We start from the raw sequence: 15,724 nt of genomic DNA, 5'->3' as shown, positions 1-15,724 counted from the left end.
TTCTTTTTTACTTTTATTTTTTATCCTTATTTTTACTTTTTCGGGTACAAGGAAAATGTTCAAAAAATAGATTGGGGTGATGAATGCACAACTATATGATGGTACTGTGAACAGGTGATTGTACCCTTTGGATGACTGTATGGTATGTGAATATATCTCAATAAAATTGAATTTTCAAAAAATGCTCCTCAGTTGTTTTTTTCCCACAAGAATGGATTTAATTGGCCAATTCACCTTTTTCCATTTCTCCTAAAATTAACAGCACACATTTTCAAAATTACAGACATAAAATGGGATTGTAGTTTATGGCTATTCTCCCCCATCTCCACCAATCAAAAGTATACTCTTTCTTCAAAAATTTTTGAAGAATTCTTCAAGAATTTTTCCTTCTCTTGCTTCTTTCTTGGGAATACATTGTTTCACTTCCTTCTAATCCTGTCCTGTTGATTTTGTCAACATTCCTTGGTGGAGTGTTTGGTGCCTTAAGTGTATTCTTTCTACCACACCTTATCCTGCTTGGCATTCTTAAGGTGACTCTTTACACAATGGTCCCACACATTCCTGCATTTAAAACCTTGATGCTTTCCAGACCTCTTCCCTGAGTTGAGTAAAATTTGAGCGTGCCCCAATGTTGAAGTGCTAACCCCCTTATTTGGAAATAGGGTCTCTGCAGATGCAATCAAGTTAAGATGAGGTCACACTGGATTAGGGTGGGTCCTAGTTCAACACTACTGGTATCCTTAAAAGAAGAGGAAAAGAGACATAAATAGACAAACACAGAGAGAAGAACACCATGTGAAGGCAGAGACATGAAGGGAGAAGATGTCCATGTAAAGACAGAGGCAGAGACTGGAGTGATGCTGCCACAAGCCAAGGAATGCTGAGGCCACCAGAAGACAATGAAGGAGCCTTCCCTAGAGCCTCAAGGAGGGAGCATGGCCTTGCCAACGCCTTGATTTTGGACTTCTGGTCTCTAGAATTCTAGAGAAAAGATTTCCATTGTTTTAAGCCACCTAGTTTGTGGTACTTTATTACAGCTGCCCTAGGAAACTAGCATAGGCCCTAAACTCTCTCTTTCACCCAATGAAAACCCATCAAGATGAGAAGCAACATCTCATTCATTTTTGAATCCTTCTCCGACACCTTCTCAGAACCTAGCATGGCACCTGACCCACAGCAGGGCCTCAGAGATATTTGTTGAGAACACTACAGAGCTAAGATTGGAACTTGCTCCTGTTCTTTCTGTGCCTCTCATCTCACACAAAACAGTGATTTAGAACAACTGAGTCTCTTAGTGTTGGCTCATCTCATGGCCAAATACCAAACCAAGAACTGGGTCACCTTAGCAGTTGATCTGAATTCGACCCTGGGTGCCAACTATTCCACGATCCATGAATGCCCTTCCCTTCAATGATCACCTCAACCGGCCAAAAGAGCAGCCAGTCACCAGAGCCAGACTTAAGACCTAAGATGTAAAAGTAAAAGGTAAAAAAACTACCCTACTAATCTGAACAAGTGAGCCTCCTTGTTTACAAAGCCCTGTTATAAAAGATTGTGTGCACATACCACATCCCTCAACAGAAGTTCTGTTTATTCATTTGTTATTAGTCTTAATGAGTTGGCTTTCAGTTTAGGTATCTACTGGTTTCCATATATACTTGACTTTCTTTCCAAACATAAGGCAAAGCCAATTCTCATTTGGACTGGGAAGATGTCCTAATTACCTAAGCACATTTCAATCTCATGAGGACTCAGTTTCTATGCATTGGAATGCAACCAAAACACAGATTTGTATCTCATGCATGAAGAGAAAGCCAATTTAAGGTCTTTTCCAAAGCCACTTAATGCCTGGGAGGTTCTCTAGGCAACTTTATCATTTGAAATCATATCCCTTACAGTCAAACAAATGGTCCTTGGAAGCACATCTTTCACAATGAATCTTCCTAACTTGTGGTATTGGGGTGGTGGTGGTGGTGGTATTTTAATTAGCTCAGCTCCTTTATCATTCCTGTAAGTATCTCAGGGTGTCTGCTGGCCTCTGAGACCCACAGGTTTTGGGAAGACAACCTCCTTCTCAAGAGGTGGTTTGAAAATCTATATTTCCTTTCAAAGTTCTAGTCTTTCTGAGACAAGCCATTTCATCTTCTTATTTCCTTTATACAACAAATCATTAATTGTTGAAGGTCTTGGCTAGTACTGCATACCCCAATCCACAATGAATCTGAAACAAGAGAAGGTCACCTGAGAGCCAGATCCCGGCTGTTCTGGACTTGTTTCAGGAATGGACTCTTCACGAAGGTGGAGGAGCCGACTGTCCTCCCTGGACTCCAGGAAAGGTCTCAAAACTTCTCAGCACTTCCACACAGACCGTCTCTGAAAACACTCAGAGCCTGGGCGAGATAAACCACCTTTATCAAGACATATTCCCCACTGCAGCAGTGATCAGGATGCTGAAGCAATGACCACTTTGATAGAGCCAGGGCCTACCCACAGGCCTGGGTAGATGTGGAGAGACAGAGGGGAGCCCAAGAGAGCAGAGGATGGACATCTCCAACTCTCATCAGACAAAACACTGCACTCCCCATTTCAGAAACAAGACAACTGCGTCCCTCAGAATTAGTGGCACATTATTGAAAAGCAAGAAGGCACTAGATACTTGAAAATTCTTATAAAGATAGAGGAGATGTGGATCACACCCCCTTTATCTAGTGTATGGATGAGTGGAGGAATGGGGATAAAAACTAAAGGACAAATGGGGTGGGATGGGGGGATGATTTGGGTGTTTTTTTTTCACTTTTATTTTTTATTCTTGTTCTGGTTCTTTCTGATGTAAGGAAAATGTTCAGAGATAGATTGTGGAGATGAACGTGTAACTATGTTGTCATACTGTGGACAGTGGATTGTATATCATGGATGATTGTCTGGTGTGTGAATGGATTTCAATAAAACTGAATTTAATAAAAAAAAAGAAATCTAGCCACAGAGTGTGATCACCAAAAAAAAAAGCCAGCGCCCAGGGCTTAGAGCACAGGCACGGCTCACACGGTAGCGTCTGCCACCCCAAGACTGCTCCTGTGGCACCACCCTGGCGCCTAGACCTCCACAGAAGCAGGCAAAGGCCCCTAGGCTCCGGAAATGGTGGCGGGGAGTTGCCAGGCCGGGAGACCCCGGAGGCGGGGCAAGATGGCGGCATAGAGAGGAGTGGAAGCTAAGTAGTCCCCCTGGAACAACTACAAAAAACCAGAAACAACTAGTGGATAATCCAGAATAACTGCGAGGGGACAAACGAGACCATCCACTCATCATACACCAACCTGAATTGGGAGGATTGCCCGAGAACACAGCATAAAATCTGTAAGTAAAACCTGCGGAACCAAGTCATGAGACCCCCTCCCCCATAGCCTGAGCTGCAAAGCCTCGTGGTGCCAGAGAGAAGCTCTCTCCCAGCAAGCGAATATAGCTCAGCTGAGCTCCAACTGGGGTTTTAAGTAGCGAGTGTGAACTGCTCACTACAGGTACGCATCCCCAAAAAACAGACAGAGGCTTTGGGTGACGACTGACCTGGGAGAGCCGGAGGGTCGCCTTGGACTGGGTCTGAAGGGGACTATCCGTTTCTTTTTTGGCTCAGTGGAGAAAGCCCCAGTCATTTTCAGTTTCCAGGGCTGTGACTCTGGGAAGGTTGGAGACAGCACAAGCAGAGAGCAAGACCATTGAAATGCTAATGACCTCCACCTGGGGGGTCTGTCTTCTCTAGGAGGAAAGGGGTGGGGCGCTTTCCATTCAGAACCAGACCCCAGAGCCTGGGGGAACATGGCGACACCTCCTCACACCAGTCAAGAATTATAGGCTAACAGGCATCACCTGCTGGGCAGAAAAGCACAGTGACCTGAGGCATCAAAGGGTGGAGCAATTTTCTAAGACACACCCTCAGGGAAACTGGATACTGAATATTTCTTCCCTCTGGGACCTGAGCCTGTTCTGGTCTGGGAAAACCTGATTTGGATAACCAAGGAAACCATGCCTAGACAACAGAAAATTACAGCCTACACTAAGAAAAACAAAGTTATGGCCCAGTCAAAGGAACAAATGTACACTTCAACTGAGATACAGGAATTTAAACTAATGCTAAATCAAATCAAAAAGTTTAGAGACAATATTGCAAAAGAGATAGAGGCTGTAAAGGAAGCACTGGGCATGTATACGGCAGAAATCAAAAGTTCAAAAAAACAACTAGAAGAATCTATGGAAATGAAAGGCACAACACAAGAGATGAAAGACACAATGGAAACATACAACAGCAGATCTCAAGAGGCAGAAGAAAACACTCAGGAACTGGAGAACAAAACATCTGAAAGCCTACACGCAAAGGAGCAGATGGAGAAAAGAATGAAAAAATATGAACAACGTCTCCAGGAACTCAAGGATGAAACAAAGTACAATAGTGTACATATCATTGGTGTCCCAGAAGGAGAAGAGAAGGGGAAGGGGGCAGAAGCAATAATAGAGGAAATAATTAATGAAGATTTCCCATCTCTTATGAAAGACATGAAATTACAGATCCAGGAAGCACAGCGTACTCCAAACAGAAGAGATATGAATAGGCCTACGCCAAGACACTTAATAATCAGATTATCAAATGTCGAAGACAAAGAGAGAATCCTGAAAGCAGCAAGAGAGGGACGATCCATTACATACAGGGGAAGCTTAATAAGACTATGTGAGGATCTGTCAGCAGAAACCATGGAGGCAAGAAGGAAGTGGTGTGATATATTTAAGATACTGAAAGAGAAAAACCACCAACCAAGAATCCTATATCCAGCAAGGCTGTCCTTCAAATATGAGGGAGAGCTCAAAATATTTTCTGACAAACAGACAATGACAGACTTTGTGAACAAGACACCTTCCCTGCGGGAGATACTAAAGGGAGCACTACAGGGTGATAGAAGACAGGAGTGCGTGGTTTGGAACACAATTTTGGGAGATGGTAGCACAACAATGTAAGTACAGTGAACAAAGGTAACTATGAATATGGATGAGAGAGGAAGGCGGGGAGCATGTGAGACACCACAAGAAAGGAGGAAGGATAAAGACTGGGACTGTGTAACTTGGTGAAATCTAGAGTATTCAACAGTTGTGATAAAATGTACAAATATGTTCTTTTACGAGGGAGAACAAGCAAATGTCAACCTTGCAAGGTGTTAAAAATGGGGAGGCACTGGGGGAGGGATGCAATCAGCATAAACTAGAGACTGTAACTAACAGAATCATTGTATTATGCTTCCTTTAATGTAACAAAGGTGATATACCAAGGTGAATGCAGATAAGAGGGGGGGATAGGGGAGGCATGTTAGACACTTGACATTGGTGGTATTGTCTGATTCTTTATTCTACTTTGATTTAAGGTTATTTTTCCTTTTGCTACTTCCTAGCTGTCATTTTTTTCCCCCTTTCTTTTGCCTCTCTACCTTCTTTGACTCTCCCTCCTGCCTTGTGGAAGAAATGTAGATGCCCTTATACAGATAGTGGTGAAGATGGTGAACACATAAATGTATGACCATGCAGAGAACCATAGATTATTTACTTGGGATGGAATGTATGGTGAGTGAACAAAACCATATTAAAAAAAAATGGGTTGACGACAAAACCTCAAGGGCAATATACTGAGTGAAATAAGCCAGACACATAAGGACAATTATGGCAGGGTCTCACTGATAGGAATTAATTATAATATGTAAACTCATAGACATGAAATATAAGGTGCCAAGATATAGGACGAGGTTTAAGAATGGGGAGTGGTTGCTTAGTATGAGCAGAATGTTCAACTAGGATGAACTTAAATGTTTGGAAATGAACAGGGGTGTTGGTAGCAAGATGTGAGAATAACTAACAGTGCCAAATGGTGTGTGAATGAGGTGGAAAGGGGAAGCTCAGAGTCATATATGTCACCAGAAGGAAAGTTGGAGATCAAGAGATGTGAATGTATAAAAATGAATCCTATGGTGGGCAATGTCCATGATCAACTGTACAAATACTAGAAATCGCTTCCATGAACCAGAACAAATGTATGACAATACAATTAGAAGTTGATGATGGAGGGGCATATAGAGAAGAACTATATACCTATTACAAACTATATACTACAGTTAGTAGTATTTCAACATTTTTTCATAAACAGTAACAAATGTACTATATCAATACTAGGAGTCAACAATTGAGGGGGGTTGGTTAGGGATGGGGGAGGATTAGAGTTTCCTTTTCTTTTTTTCTTTTTTTCATCTTTCACTTTATTTGTTGTCTGGAGGAATGAAAAGTTTCTAAAAATTGAACAAAAATTAAGTGTGATGGATGCACAGCTGTATGAGGGTACCCAGGGGCAAGTGATTGTACACTTTGGATCTTTGGATAATTGTATGGTATCTGAACAATCCCAATAAAAATGAAAAAAAAAAAAAATGCCAGCACCCCCTGAGGGTCACACATTGAGCCACTACCAATTGGGGCTCTGAAGAACCGGGACACATGAGAGAGAAGCTGGATGAGGACAGGGAAGCTGGCCTGGGGGGCACCGATGGAGGTGAGAATCGTGGCAGACAGTCAGGGATGCTGAGGGCTCTGGACAGCTGCATTGGGAGGCTGAGAAATGGGGAAAGAGCAAAGATAAAGCTCACCTGGTTATCACTTGGAAGCTGGCACTCATACTGATTTTATTCCTACATTCATGATGGATTGTTGGACTAGTAGCTAGAGAAGAGAGTGGCCAGAAGGATATCAAAGCAGGGCAGAAAATGAGCAAAGTCAAAGATTTTCTGTGAAAACTCCAATTTTCCAAAACCTCTACAGAAGCAGTTCAGTTCAGAGAGCCCGTGTCCACCCTCTGGGCCAGAGCCACCCCGTTGGTGGGCATTGATAGAGTATTGGTCAGGAATATTTCTCTGTAAGCAGCAGAAAAGCATACTAACCATGCTCTAAGCATTTTAGTCACAAACAAGAAATCCCATGTTGCTTCAATGACTCAATAATGTCAGAGCCAATGTGGCGGCAAGTTCCCTGGTTCCTCAGGTCACAAGATGCCAGCAGCAGCTCCGGGCACCAACCTCACGGTGAGTCCAAAGGCAGGAACCAGAGGGCAGGGCCAGAAGGACATGATATCTCCCGGACCATCCTCTTACCAGAGAGGAAAAATCTTTCCTGGAAGTTCCCAGAAGACTTCTTACATTCTTGCTGTTCTTAAGGATACCACACACCACCCTTAGACTTGGGACTGTGCTCAAATTTCCTAAGGTTTCAGATCACTATCTGATGCCTGTCCCAAAGGGATTACCCTTGCTGCTTCCTACAAGCATGGAAGATGGGAGAAGGTGCCTTTGGAGGGCTCTACCTTCCACTGCTGAGGAGACCACCATGTAGACCAAGCTCCCTGAATCAGAGCTATCCAGAGCAGCATAAGCAAGAGATAAGAGCATAAGCAAGGGCTGCCAGCAGAGAGGACAGCATGCTCACCAGGCAGGCAACCTTGCCAAATTTAGAAGCAAGAACTAGCTTTCCCAGAGGCTCCTTTGAAACTGTTAAGAAAGTATAATTAGACTGTGCTTCTACTAAGCGTTTAATCCCCAGAGCTCAGGGCATGTCCCCTGCATCATCTCATTAATCTTCACAATCTGCTGAAGGCAGTGGCATCTATTGTCTTTATTTTGGGGATGAAGGAACTCAGATGTGGGTGCAGGTTAATGGCTAGCTTGATGTCACATAGTCGGTGACTCACCACCCAGCTGAGGATGGGACCCCAATAGATGGGAGAAAATAGCTACCCAACTCACTGAAGACCCTGGGAAAGCAAGTGGAGTCACTTGCTTATCTAGAAGACATGAGCCTGAAAGCTGACCTGTTGGAAGAGTGTCAGAGCTCTGGGCAAAGAGTCAAGAGGGGCATGACACATACACTTACTAAACACTTTTCTTAGTTAAAAATAAGGATGGCAACATCTGCCCAATCGAATTCATTCAGCTCTTTCAAGGACAAAAGAAATGTTCCTAATGAAACCAAGTGAACTGGAACATTTTATAAAATCTAAGTAAATATAATGCATTGTTATTTGAGGGAGTTGGTAGAACCGACATTTGAAATCAGTCTGCAGCTCTTGGCTCACAGTAACAATCCTAAATTGCAGTCAGACACTCATGTAGGACTCTCCACAGAAAACCAAAAAAATTCCTTTTTGCTGTTCAGTAGGCTCTGGACATTTTTTGAGCACCTTCTGTGTAGAAAGTTCTATATGGGACACAGGGATAACTCTTATGTGTTCCGGGTCCTCTAGGACATACAATTGGTGGAGGAAGCAGACAAATAAACCACGCATTTCACCAGGAGGCAAAACAAAACAAAACTCATCATAGACAAGGAGGCCAGATACGGATGTCCAGGGGGTCGAGGCCAGCTCCCATTCGGCTGCTCCAAGACAGCGTTTGGGAAGTTGCAGGGGACGGGTGATAGGAAAAGAGACTCCAGGGGGCAGGAAGAGCGCCAGTCGGAAGGGATGGAGGACCGAAATGTGTGAGATTAGCAGGGCTGGAAGGAAGGTACATGGAAGAAAGACCAGAGACGTTTTACTGAAAAGGTTGTGCAGCAGGATATGAAGTGGGCTCTTCTCCCTATTTTTCCTGAGTTACAGCTAAGTTACAGCTATGGACAGAGAGGAAGAGCCTCATGCTCTTAGGTTTAAGTAGATATCAGCAGTGGAGGGTAGCCACCTCCCTGCAGGGTTTATTGAGAGGCCGGTTCAGAAGCAGTTGCACTGCCCCCTTCCCAGACCCCAGAGGACTGAAGGAGACAGTGGTGTTTGGACGTTGGCAGAGTGTAACATTCATGGGGAAAGCCCCTTCCTCATGGAGGAAGGAGGAAGAAGGGTTCTCTTTCACCTAAAAATGTTGGGCCAAAGGAGGACAGAGAGGGAATGCCTGCAAGGAGAGAAAACTGTAATCTTATTTCTCTGCTGCATGCTTGCTGCACTACCAAACCCTGTGGCCCAGGCTAGTGCCACTAGCTGAGTATAGTGTACTGAGAGGACTCCTGGGAGAATGTTCTGGAAGCCTGGCAGTGACATGTGTTGTCCTGGTCATGGGGTCTAAAGAATATTTGTCTCCAGATGTTAAGGGGAATATTTGAAGAGAGACATGTGTCCATTCAGGCCTAGAGGTTTCTATTAGGGTGAGCCATTCCCATGGTCTTGAAGGGACAGAGGGGCCATAAATAGAACAAGAAAACAAAGGTTAGCAGTAGGGCAGAAGCTGTGGGGCAGCCCAGGCAGCCACCAAGCCAGATGGCAGATGCTCAACCAGAGGAGGCTGGGGCAAGGACCACAGCAGAAGCCACATGGAAATGTGGCAGCTCCTCTGGCTGGCTGTCCTCAGGTGAACAAGGCCCGCGAACCACCAGCACCAGCGATGCAGGAATGCCACCACGACAGAGGCCACCAGCTTCAGATGCAACCAGAAGGAATCAGGGCAAGCCTGGGACAGACATATTTCCACAATGAACCTACAGTTGACAGTCACCTGAGCTTCCCCCTCCTTCTCCCTGTCCCCTCCCCCAGGACACCTGCTCCTCCCAGCCCCCACACACAGAAAACCAGCCCACCTAGAAGAGCAACTCTCAAACTTTTCGTGCATGACCCAAGTAAATATGTTTTACATCCCAACACTATACACACACACACATGCACATAACTGAACAGCGTTTTATGAAATACTCTTCATATGTTCAATGTATTCCAGTCTATTTCATTATTTAAAAATGCAAATGGCAACTTTCTAAATTGATTTTATTATCCAGAAATGGCTTGAGACCCGTGGCCCAGGACAATATGGGAAGGAGGGTTCTCGGGGTGACTGTAGATGCCTCCTCACCCCTACACACACACACACACACACACACACACACACACACACACACACACACGGCCAGTCTCCATGGCTTCAGACTACTCTGAGGTGAAGAGGTGAAAAGATGAACTCTGAATGGAGTCTGAAACAAGGTTTTGTTTAACAAACAGGACTGAGATGAGCCAGTTCTGATAACATAAAACAGCAGGGAAGGTGTGGAAAGGGGACCGGCCATCTTCAAGGGAAAGTGTCACTGTGGGAGGGGCTACAGTAGAGTTGAAAGCAGTTATTGAAAACGACAAAAAAAGACGTTTTGCTGTTTAAGCACACAAATATTGAGAGTCCTGAACGAACCGGGCACGGATGGGAGGGCAGACTGTGGAGGCCCGTGCTAACAAACAGCAATCTGCAACCCCGGGGGAGCGACTGGTCGCACTGTGCGTCAAGCGCAGCGCGTCACCCTCCGGGTGGGAAATGGAAAGCTGAAACAGGACAAAGTCCAGCTCTTCTTTCCCCTCCTCAGCGTCCATCATTCTCTTCTAGGAGAAAAGCGGGTTTGTTTGGCTTCCTTCTGTAGGTAAGTATATTTGCTGAGAAAACACTTCCTCTCCCGGCCAGGGCAGCGCCTCTCCCTGCGTGCAGTCTTGCTTTCGGCCACAGGAGGGCGCGTCTCCTCCTTGCGGGTCCTTTCCCCGCCTTCCCGCTGCAGCTGGCGAAGAGGCGCTTTGTGCCTCCAATAGCTGGGGAACCTCGGGAGCCGGTCAGAGGCACGCCCAAATGCCAACATTTTATCTTTTAAAAACAAGCCAGAAGAGATGTTCACACTCTCACATCGTCTATGCATGCTGTGAAGATAAGCGCTGGAAAATTCCCAGGGAGTGCTACTGGGAGACTCTAACAGAGAGACGCTCAGAATCATCAGGAGGTGGAAAAAACTTACTTATCTTACAGTGGCGCGAGGTCTCACCTATCCCAGGCTTAAAATTTGGTGGCGACCATTGGACCCATCGCAGGACACCGGATGGCTTCCCAGGGGACTCCAATGTGGTGCTAAAGGGCTCCCAACAAAGGAGAGGAAATGGGGGACTTCAGCCAGCACTGGGGCTTCCAGATTGGAGACGGACCAGAGAGGAAAGCAGCCACCCTTTATTTTTGTTTTTAAAATACACAGTTGAATTATTGAAGGAAGGAAAATATTCCGGCTGGATCTGCACAAGGCAAGAATTTCTAAACTGCCCAAAATTAGCTGATCCCCAAAGTCCTTTTGTTCTTTCCACGCCCTCTTATAAACATACTCACCCACTGCCACCCAGTATTATTTGTCTCTAATGAACTAGAAAGAATGTTTTAAGTTAGGGCAGGGTGAAACTCTGACAGCCAATCAGTAGCCTTTCCCCAAAGCTCTCCCTAGGAATAAATAGGGGACTGTTTTTTGTTTTTTAATATTTGCCTCCTAAGAGTAACTGATTCCCATGAAGTTGGCTTACCCACTGGATTGAAGTGACTTTTTTGTAGAAACAGCCTGAAACTGCCTTTCTTAAAACTTTAAGATGAACAGGAAGAGCCATCACAGCACATAAAAACAAAATTTACCAGCATGCTAAAGGTATTCCCTCCCATAAAGGAAGCGGAATCTCAGGTATGAAAAAGATTCTTAAAGTAACCTAATAACTACACACTAACACCCCAAACCAGCCACTTATTTATAATCTGAGAGCAGCTTGAGCTAAAATACCATAAATTATACCAGAATATTAGTCAAATCACACGCTGAAAACATGCTGTCTATATCCTTGGTGCATCTGAAGGGGTGGTTGTCATCGTTGGATGGATGGTTTATCAGGCAGCATGCTGGCTCCAATAGGATCCGTAGTTAAATGTTTCTAATCCTAGTTTTTCCCCTTTATTTACTAAGCCTGTGTTCTAATATTTGGGACATTTCCTGGGACATAGACGGCCTTCCATGTTACTGCAAACACTAAAGAAAACCTTTATCCAGTTTCCATCCCCACAGAGAACTATGGGTCAAATCTGGCTCAAAGAGTGTTAAGTGGAACATCTTTCTCATCTGTAAAACTAGGGAACCTCTGGGAATGTCTCTAAGGATCCTATGCTCTAGATTGAAAAACAGTGTTTTTTAAGGTAGTTCCACCCCAAAATAAGATTTATGTTTCTGAAGTCACACCACCACCAACCAGCCCAAAGAAATTTGAAGTTAGAAACATTGAGAAAAAAATGAAGGTTGGAGGATAAAGATTACAAGTGAAACTTTAAAAAAAAAAAGTTTTCTAAATTAAAACAATGAAGAGAAATTAAGTAACACTATTATACATATCATAGACTTCTGATTTTGTTTTGGGGTGCCCAGCCTCAACCCAAACAACCCCTGTAACTGCCCCCAGCTTAGTGGGTAGTACTGATTGGCTTGAGGGCAAGCCATCCCCTTGCCAGTGATTGGTTCTGGAGAGGCCACGTGACTTCGTAAGGGCCAATAAGGTATGAGAAGTTTGCTGTGGGTTTTCCATCGAGTTTGTCCTCGAGCGCCTGACAGGCTTTCGGAAGGACTGTTCTGTCTCTTCTGCTGGAGGAGACCAAGGAAGCGGTACCCCTCCCCTGGCTCCTGGCAGCCACCCTTTAGTGGAAAATAACCTGGATCCCAAATGAGGCTGTTAAGCGGGTTGGATCAGGCAGCCCGGAAGCGGTATTGACTCTGGGCTTCCTTTCAAATGAGCCAATAAATGTTTTATTGCTTGAGCCAGTTTCAGCCCGACCTCCTTTTGGCTGCAGCCAAATGACTCGTTTTCCTCGCGCTGGGGTTCTTCCCTGTAAACTGGGAGAGCAGACGCCGATAATCTAAGTTCTCCTCAACCTCTCAGTATCTCTGAATTGTACCTTTAGGCCTGGGCACCGACTATATTTGTCAATTACTGTTTTGAGGATCTAAATATTATTGTAGTTACATTTCTGCATCTTCATTTTTAGAAACAGTAAGATGTCATGTGAATTTTAGGCCCTTAAGTTGAAATTTGATGCAATTTTACCAGTGACCTTAACCATAGTAAAACCACTCTCGGCAACAATAATTTAGGCTAATTTTTTGACATGTAAAAAAGGCTTTAACAAATGAACAATAAATAGAAAAAGAACCTACTATGAAAATGGAGGAAAAAAAAACAGTTCCTAGAAAAGGGAAAAAATGAATTTTTAACCTCTGAAAAGATGTTCAATATTATTCATAAAGAAAGAAATGTATATTAAAACAACAGTGAGATTCTTTTTTCACCTAAAAGATGAGCAAGTTATCAAAAAGTTTAATAATACATTGTTGGTGAAGATATAAGGAAATGGCAACTTCATATCAATAATGAGAATTATCACGGAAGACCAGCATCTGCAGGTGAGTGGAAATGGTACAATTCAAAGAAAGGCAATTTGGCATTATCTGTCAAAATTACAAATGTGTATATATTCCCTTTGACCAAACAATTCCCCTTCTAGAACTTTATCCTATAGTTATTCTTGCTCATCTGTAAAATGATACTTGTAATCTCAATAATTAGAGACAACTTAAATACCTACCATTGGAGAACAGATTAAATTATCTTAGATTTATACAATAGAATGATTCATAGCTGTTAAAGAAATGAGGCAGCTCTCTTTGCAAGAAAATTAAATGATCTCTAAATTGTTAAATAAAGAACAGTGAGTATAACTACTATTGTAAGTAGTTGTATCTAGTATTGAATGTACCATTTATATTTTTTAAAAAGAATAGTTAAATACATGTTTGTGTAGTGATAGACTAACTCAAGGATGTTACATAAGAAACTGGGGTCTGTGGTCATATCTGGAGAGAGTAACCTAGAAGCACCAAGACAAGGATGAGAGAGAGATGACTTTTCACTATTTATTTTTAATTTTAACATACGAATGTATATTGGTTATTTAAAAAATTAAACATAAGAGGAAAATAACATTATTATGATAAATATATTTCCTACTTTGCTATAATGACAGCACATCTAAGGCTAAATTACACACCTTATGTTTGGATAAATGATAATTAATGATCAGATATTGAACAATGATTTGGTTCATTTGTTCTCATTTCCCTTTGTGTCGAAATAAGGGCCATAAGAAAAGGATGTTGAATTAAGGAAAGGATATGGATCTTAGCTATAACATTTTTTCCATAGATTTGTTTCCATTCTTTAGTGCATTACCTACATGTCTGCTAATCCGGAGTCCTATTGCTCATTCACCTCTACTCATCCTACAAATGTTTACTTAGTGCCTTCCATGTGCCAGGCACTGGGGGCCCAAAAGAGGATAAGACCCACATGACTGCTGTCTTGATGAGCTCAGTCTTTTCACTATTGTCAAACTTCAAGTTGGGTGGATGGAGTGAGAGCGTCATGACTAAACTCCTAAAATATGGAGAACCCACCAGCAAAAAAGACCACCATCTAGGAAAGAAGCTGGCAAGAACCCATGGATTCTATTGTTGGTCCCTAGAAAACCATTCCAGAATTAACCTTTTCTATTCTGGGGACTTCAGTGCCTCAATAAATGCTTATTTTAGGAAGAAAAATAAGAAGGGAGGGAGGGAGGGAAAAACAAAGAAAAGAATGGGACCAGTTGACAAAACAGTCCAAGAGAAATAACCTCTGAACCTGGGATTGATACATTCATTCATTCACCCACTTGTTAGACCAATCTTTACTGAGAGCTTCAGATGTGCCAGGGCACTGATCTCTGAACCAGAGATGAACACAAAGCCCCTGCTCCCATGAAGCTGACATTCAAGGGAGACGGTTACTATTGAACCATAAAAAGGAACGACGTTCTGATACCTGCTACAACATGGATGAACCTCAGAAACATTGTGCTGGGTGAAATAAGCCAGACACAAAGGACAAATATTGTATGATTCCACTTATATGAAATATCTAGAATAAACAAATTCACAGAGACAGAAAGTAGATTAGAGGTTAGCAGGGGCTGGGGCGGGGAACGAGTGGGAATGGCTAGTTACTGCTTCATGGGTACAGAGTTTCTATCTGGGGTGATGAAAAAGTTTTCGTAATGGATGGTGGTGATGAGAGCGCAGCATTGTGAATGTAATTTTTGCTGCTGAATTGTACACATAACAGTGGCTAAAATGGCAAGTTTAATGCTCTGTATATATGAACCACCATTAAAGAGAGAGAAAAAGATAATTTTAAAAACTAAATGTATAATGTATGGGCAGGTGGTGATACACATTATAAATAAAATAAAGCAGGGTAGAGATGGAGTGAGGGGCTGCCATTGAAGGCTGAGGGGAGGGGGTCTCTCTGAGAAGAGGCCATTTGAGCAGAGATTTGAAGGAAGGAAGGGAACTCTGCAGCTCCCTAGGAGAAGAGCTTTCAGGGCAAAGGAAGAGAAGCAGCAGGGTCCCTGAAGTGGAAATGTACTTAGGAAGTCGGAGAGTGAAAGTGCGAAGATGGGTGAATGTCTTCATGGGGGTTAGAAAAACAAAGCTGAGGAACAATGTGTCAGTGTTTCTCCCACCAAACACACCCAACGGTTACGGAATTCCATAGAAATGGTGCTGGATCATTAAAGCAGAAACAGCACTTTCTTATTTATGGACAGGATAGGAGTCTGGCCACGTGGGATGATGTCCAACAGATGGTGACAGCAAATTGCCCTCTGACCAAGAAATATTTTCCCCCAGGCATCCTGGCCCTTGGATTTCCTTCTCTAAGAACTAACACTTTGAGGCCCACCTTCTGAGGTGAGCTTCAAAATATAAAATATCATCAAAAGATAATGCATAGATCTGAATTCCAGGGTAAAAATAA

The sequence above is a fragment of the Choloepus didactylus genome, chromosome 16 (assembly GCF_015220235.1).
Source record: "Choloepus didactylus isolate mChoDid1 chromosome 16, mChoDid1.pri, whole genome shotgun sequence".
In the NCBI taxonomy this organism is placed as follows: domain Eukaryota; kingdom Metazoa; phylum Chordata; class Mammalia; order Pilosa; family Megalonychidae; genus Choloepus; species Choloepus didactylus.
The sequence above is the reverse complement of the archived record's forward strand: the minus strand, read 5'-3'. Positions refer to the sequence as shown.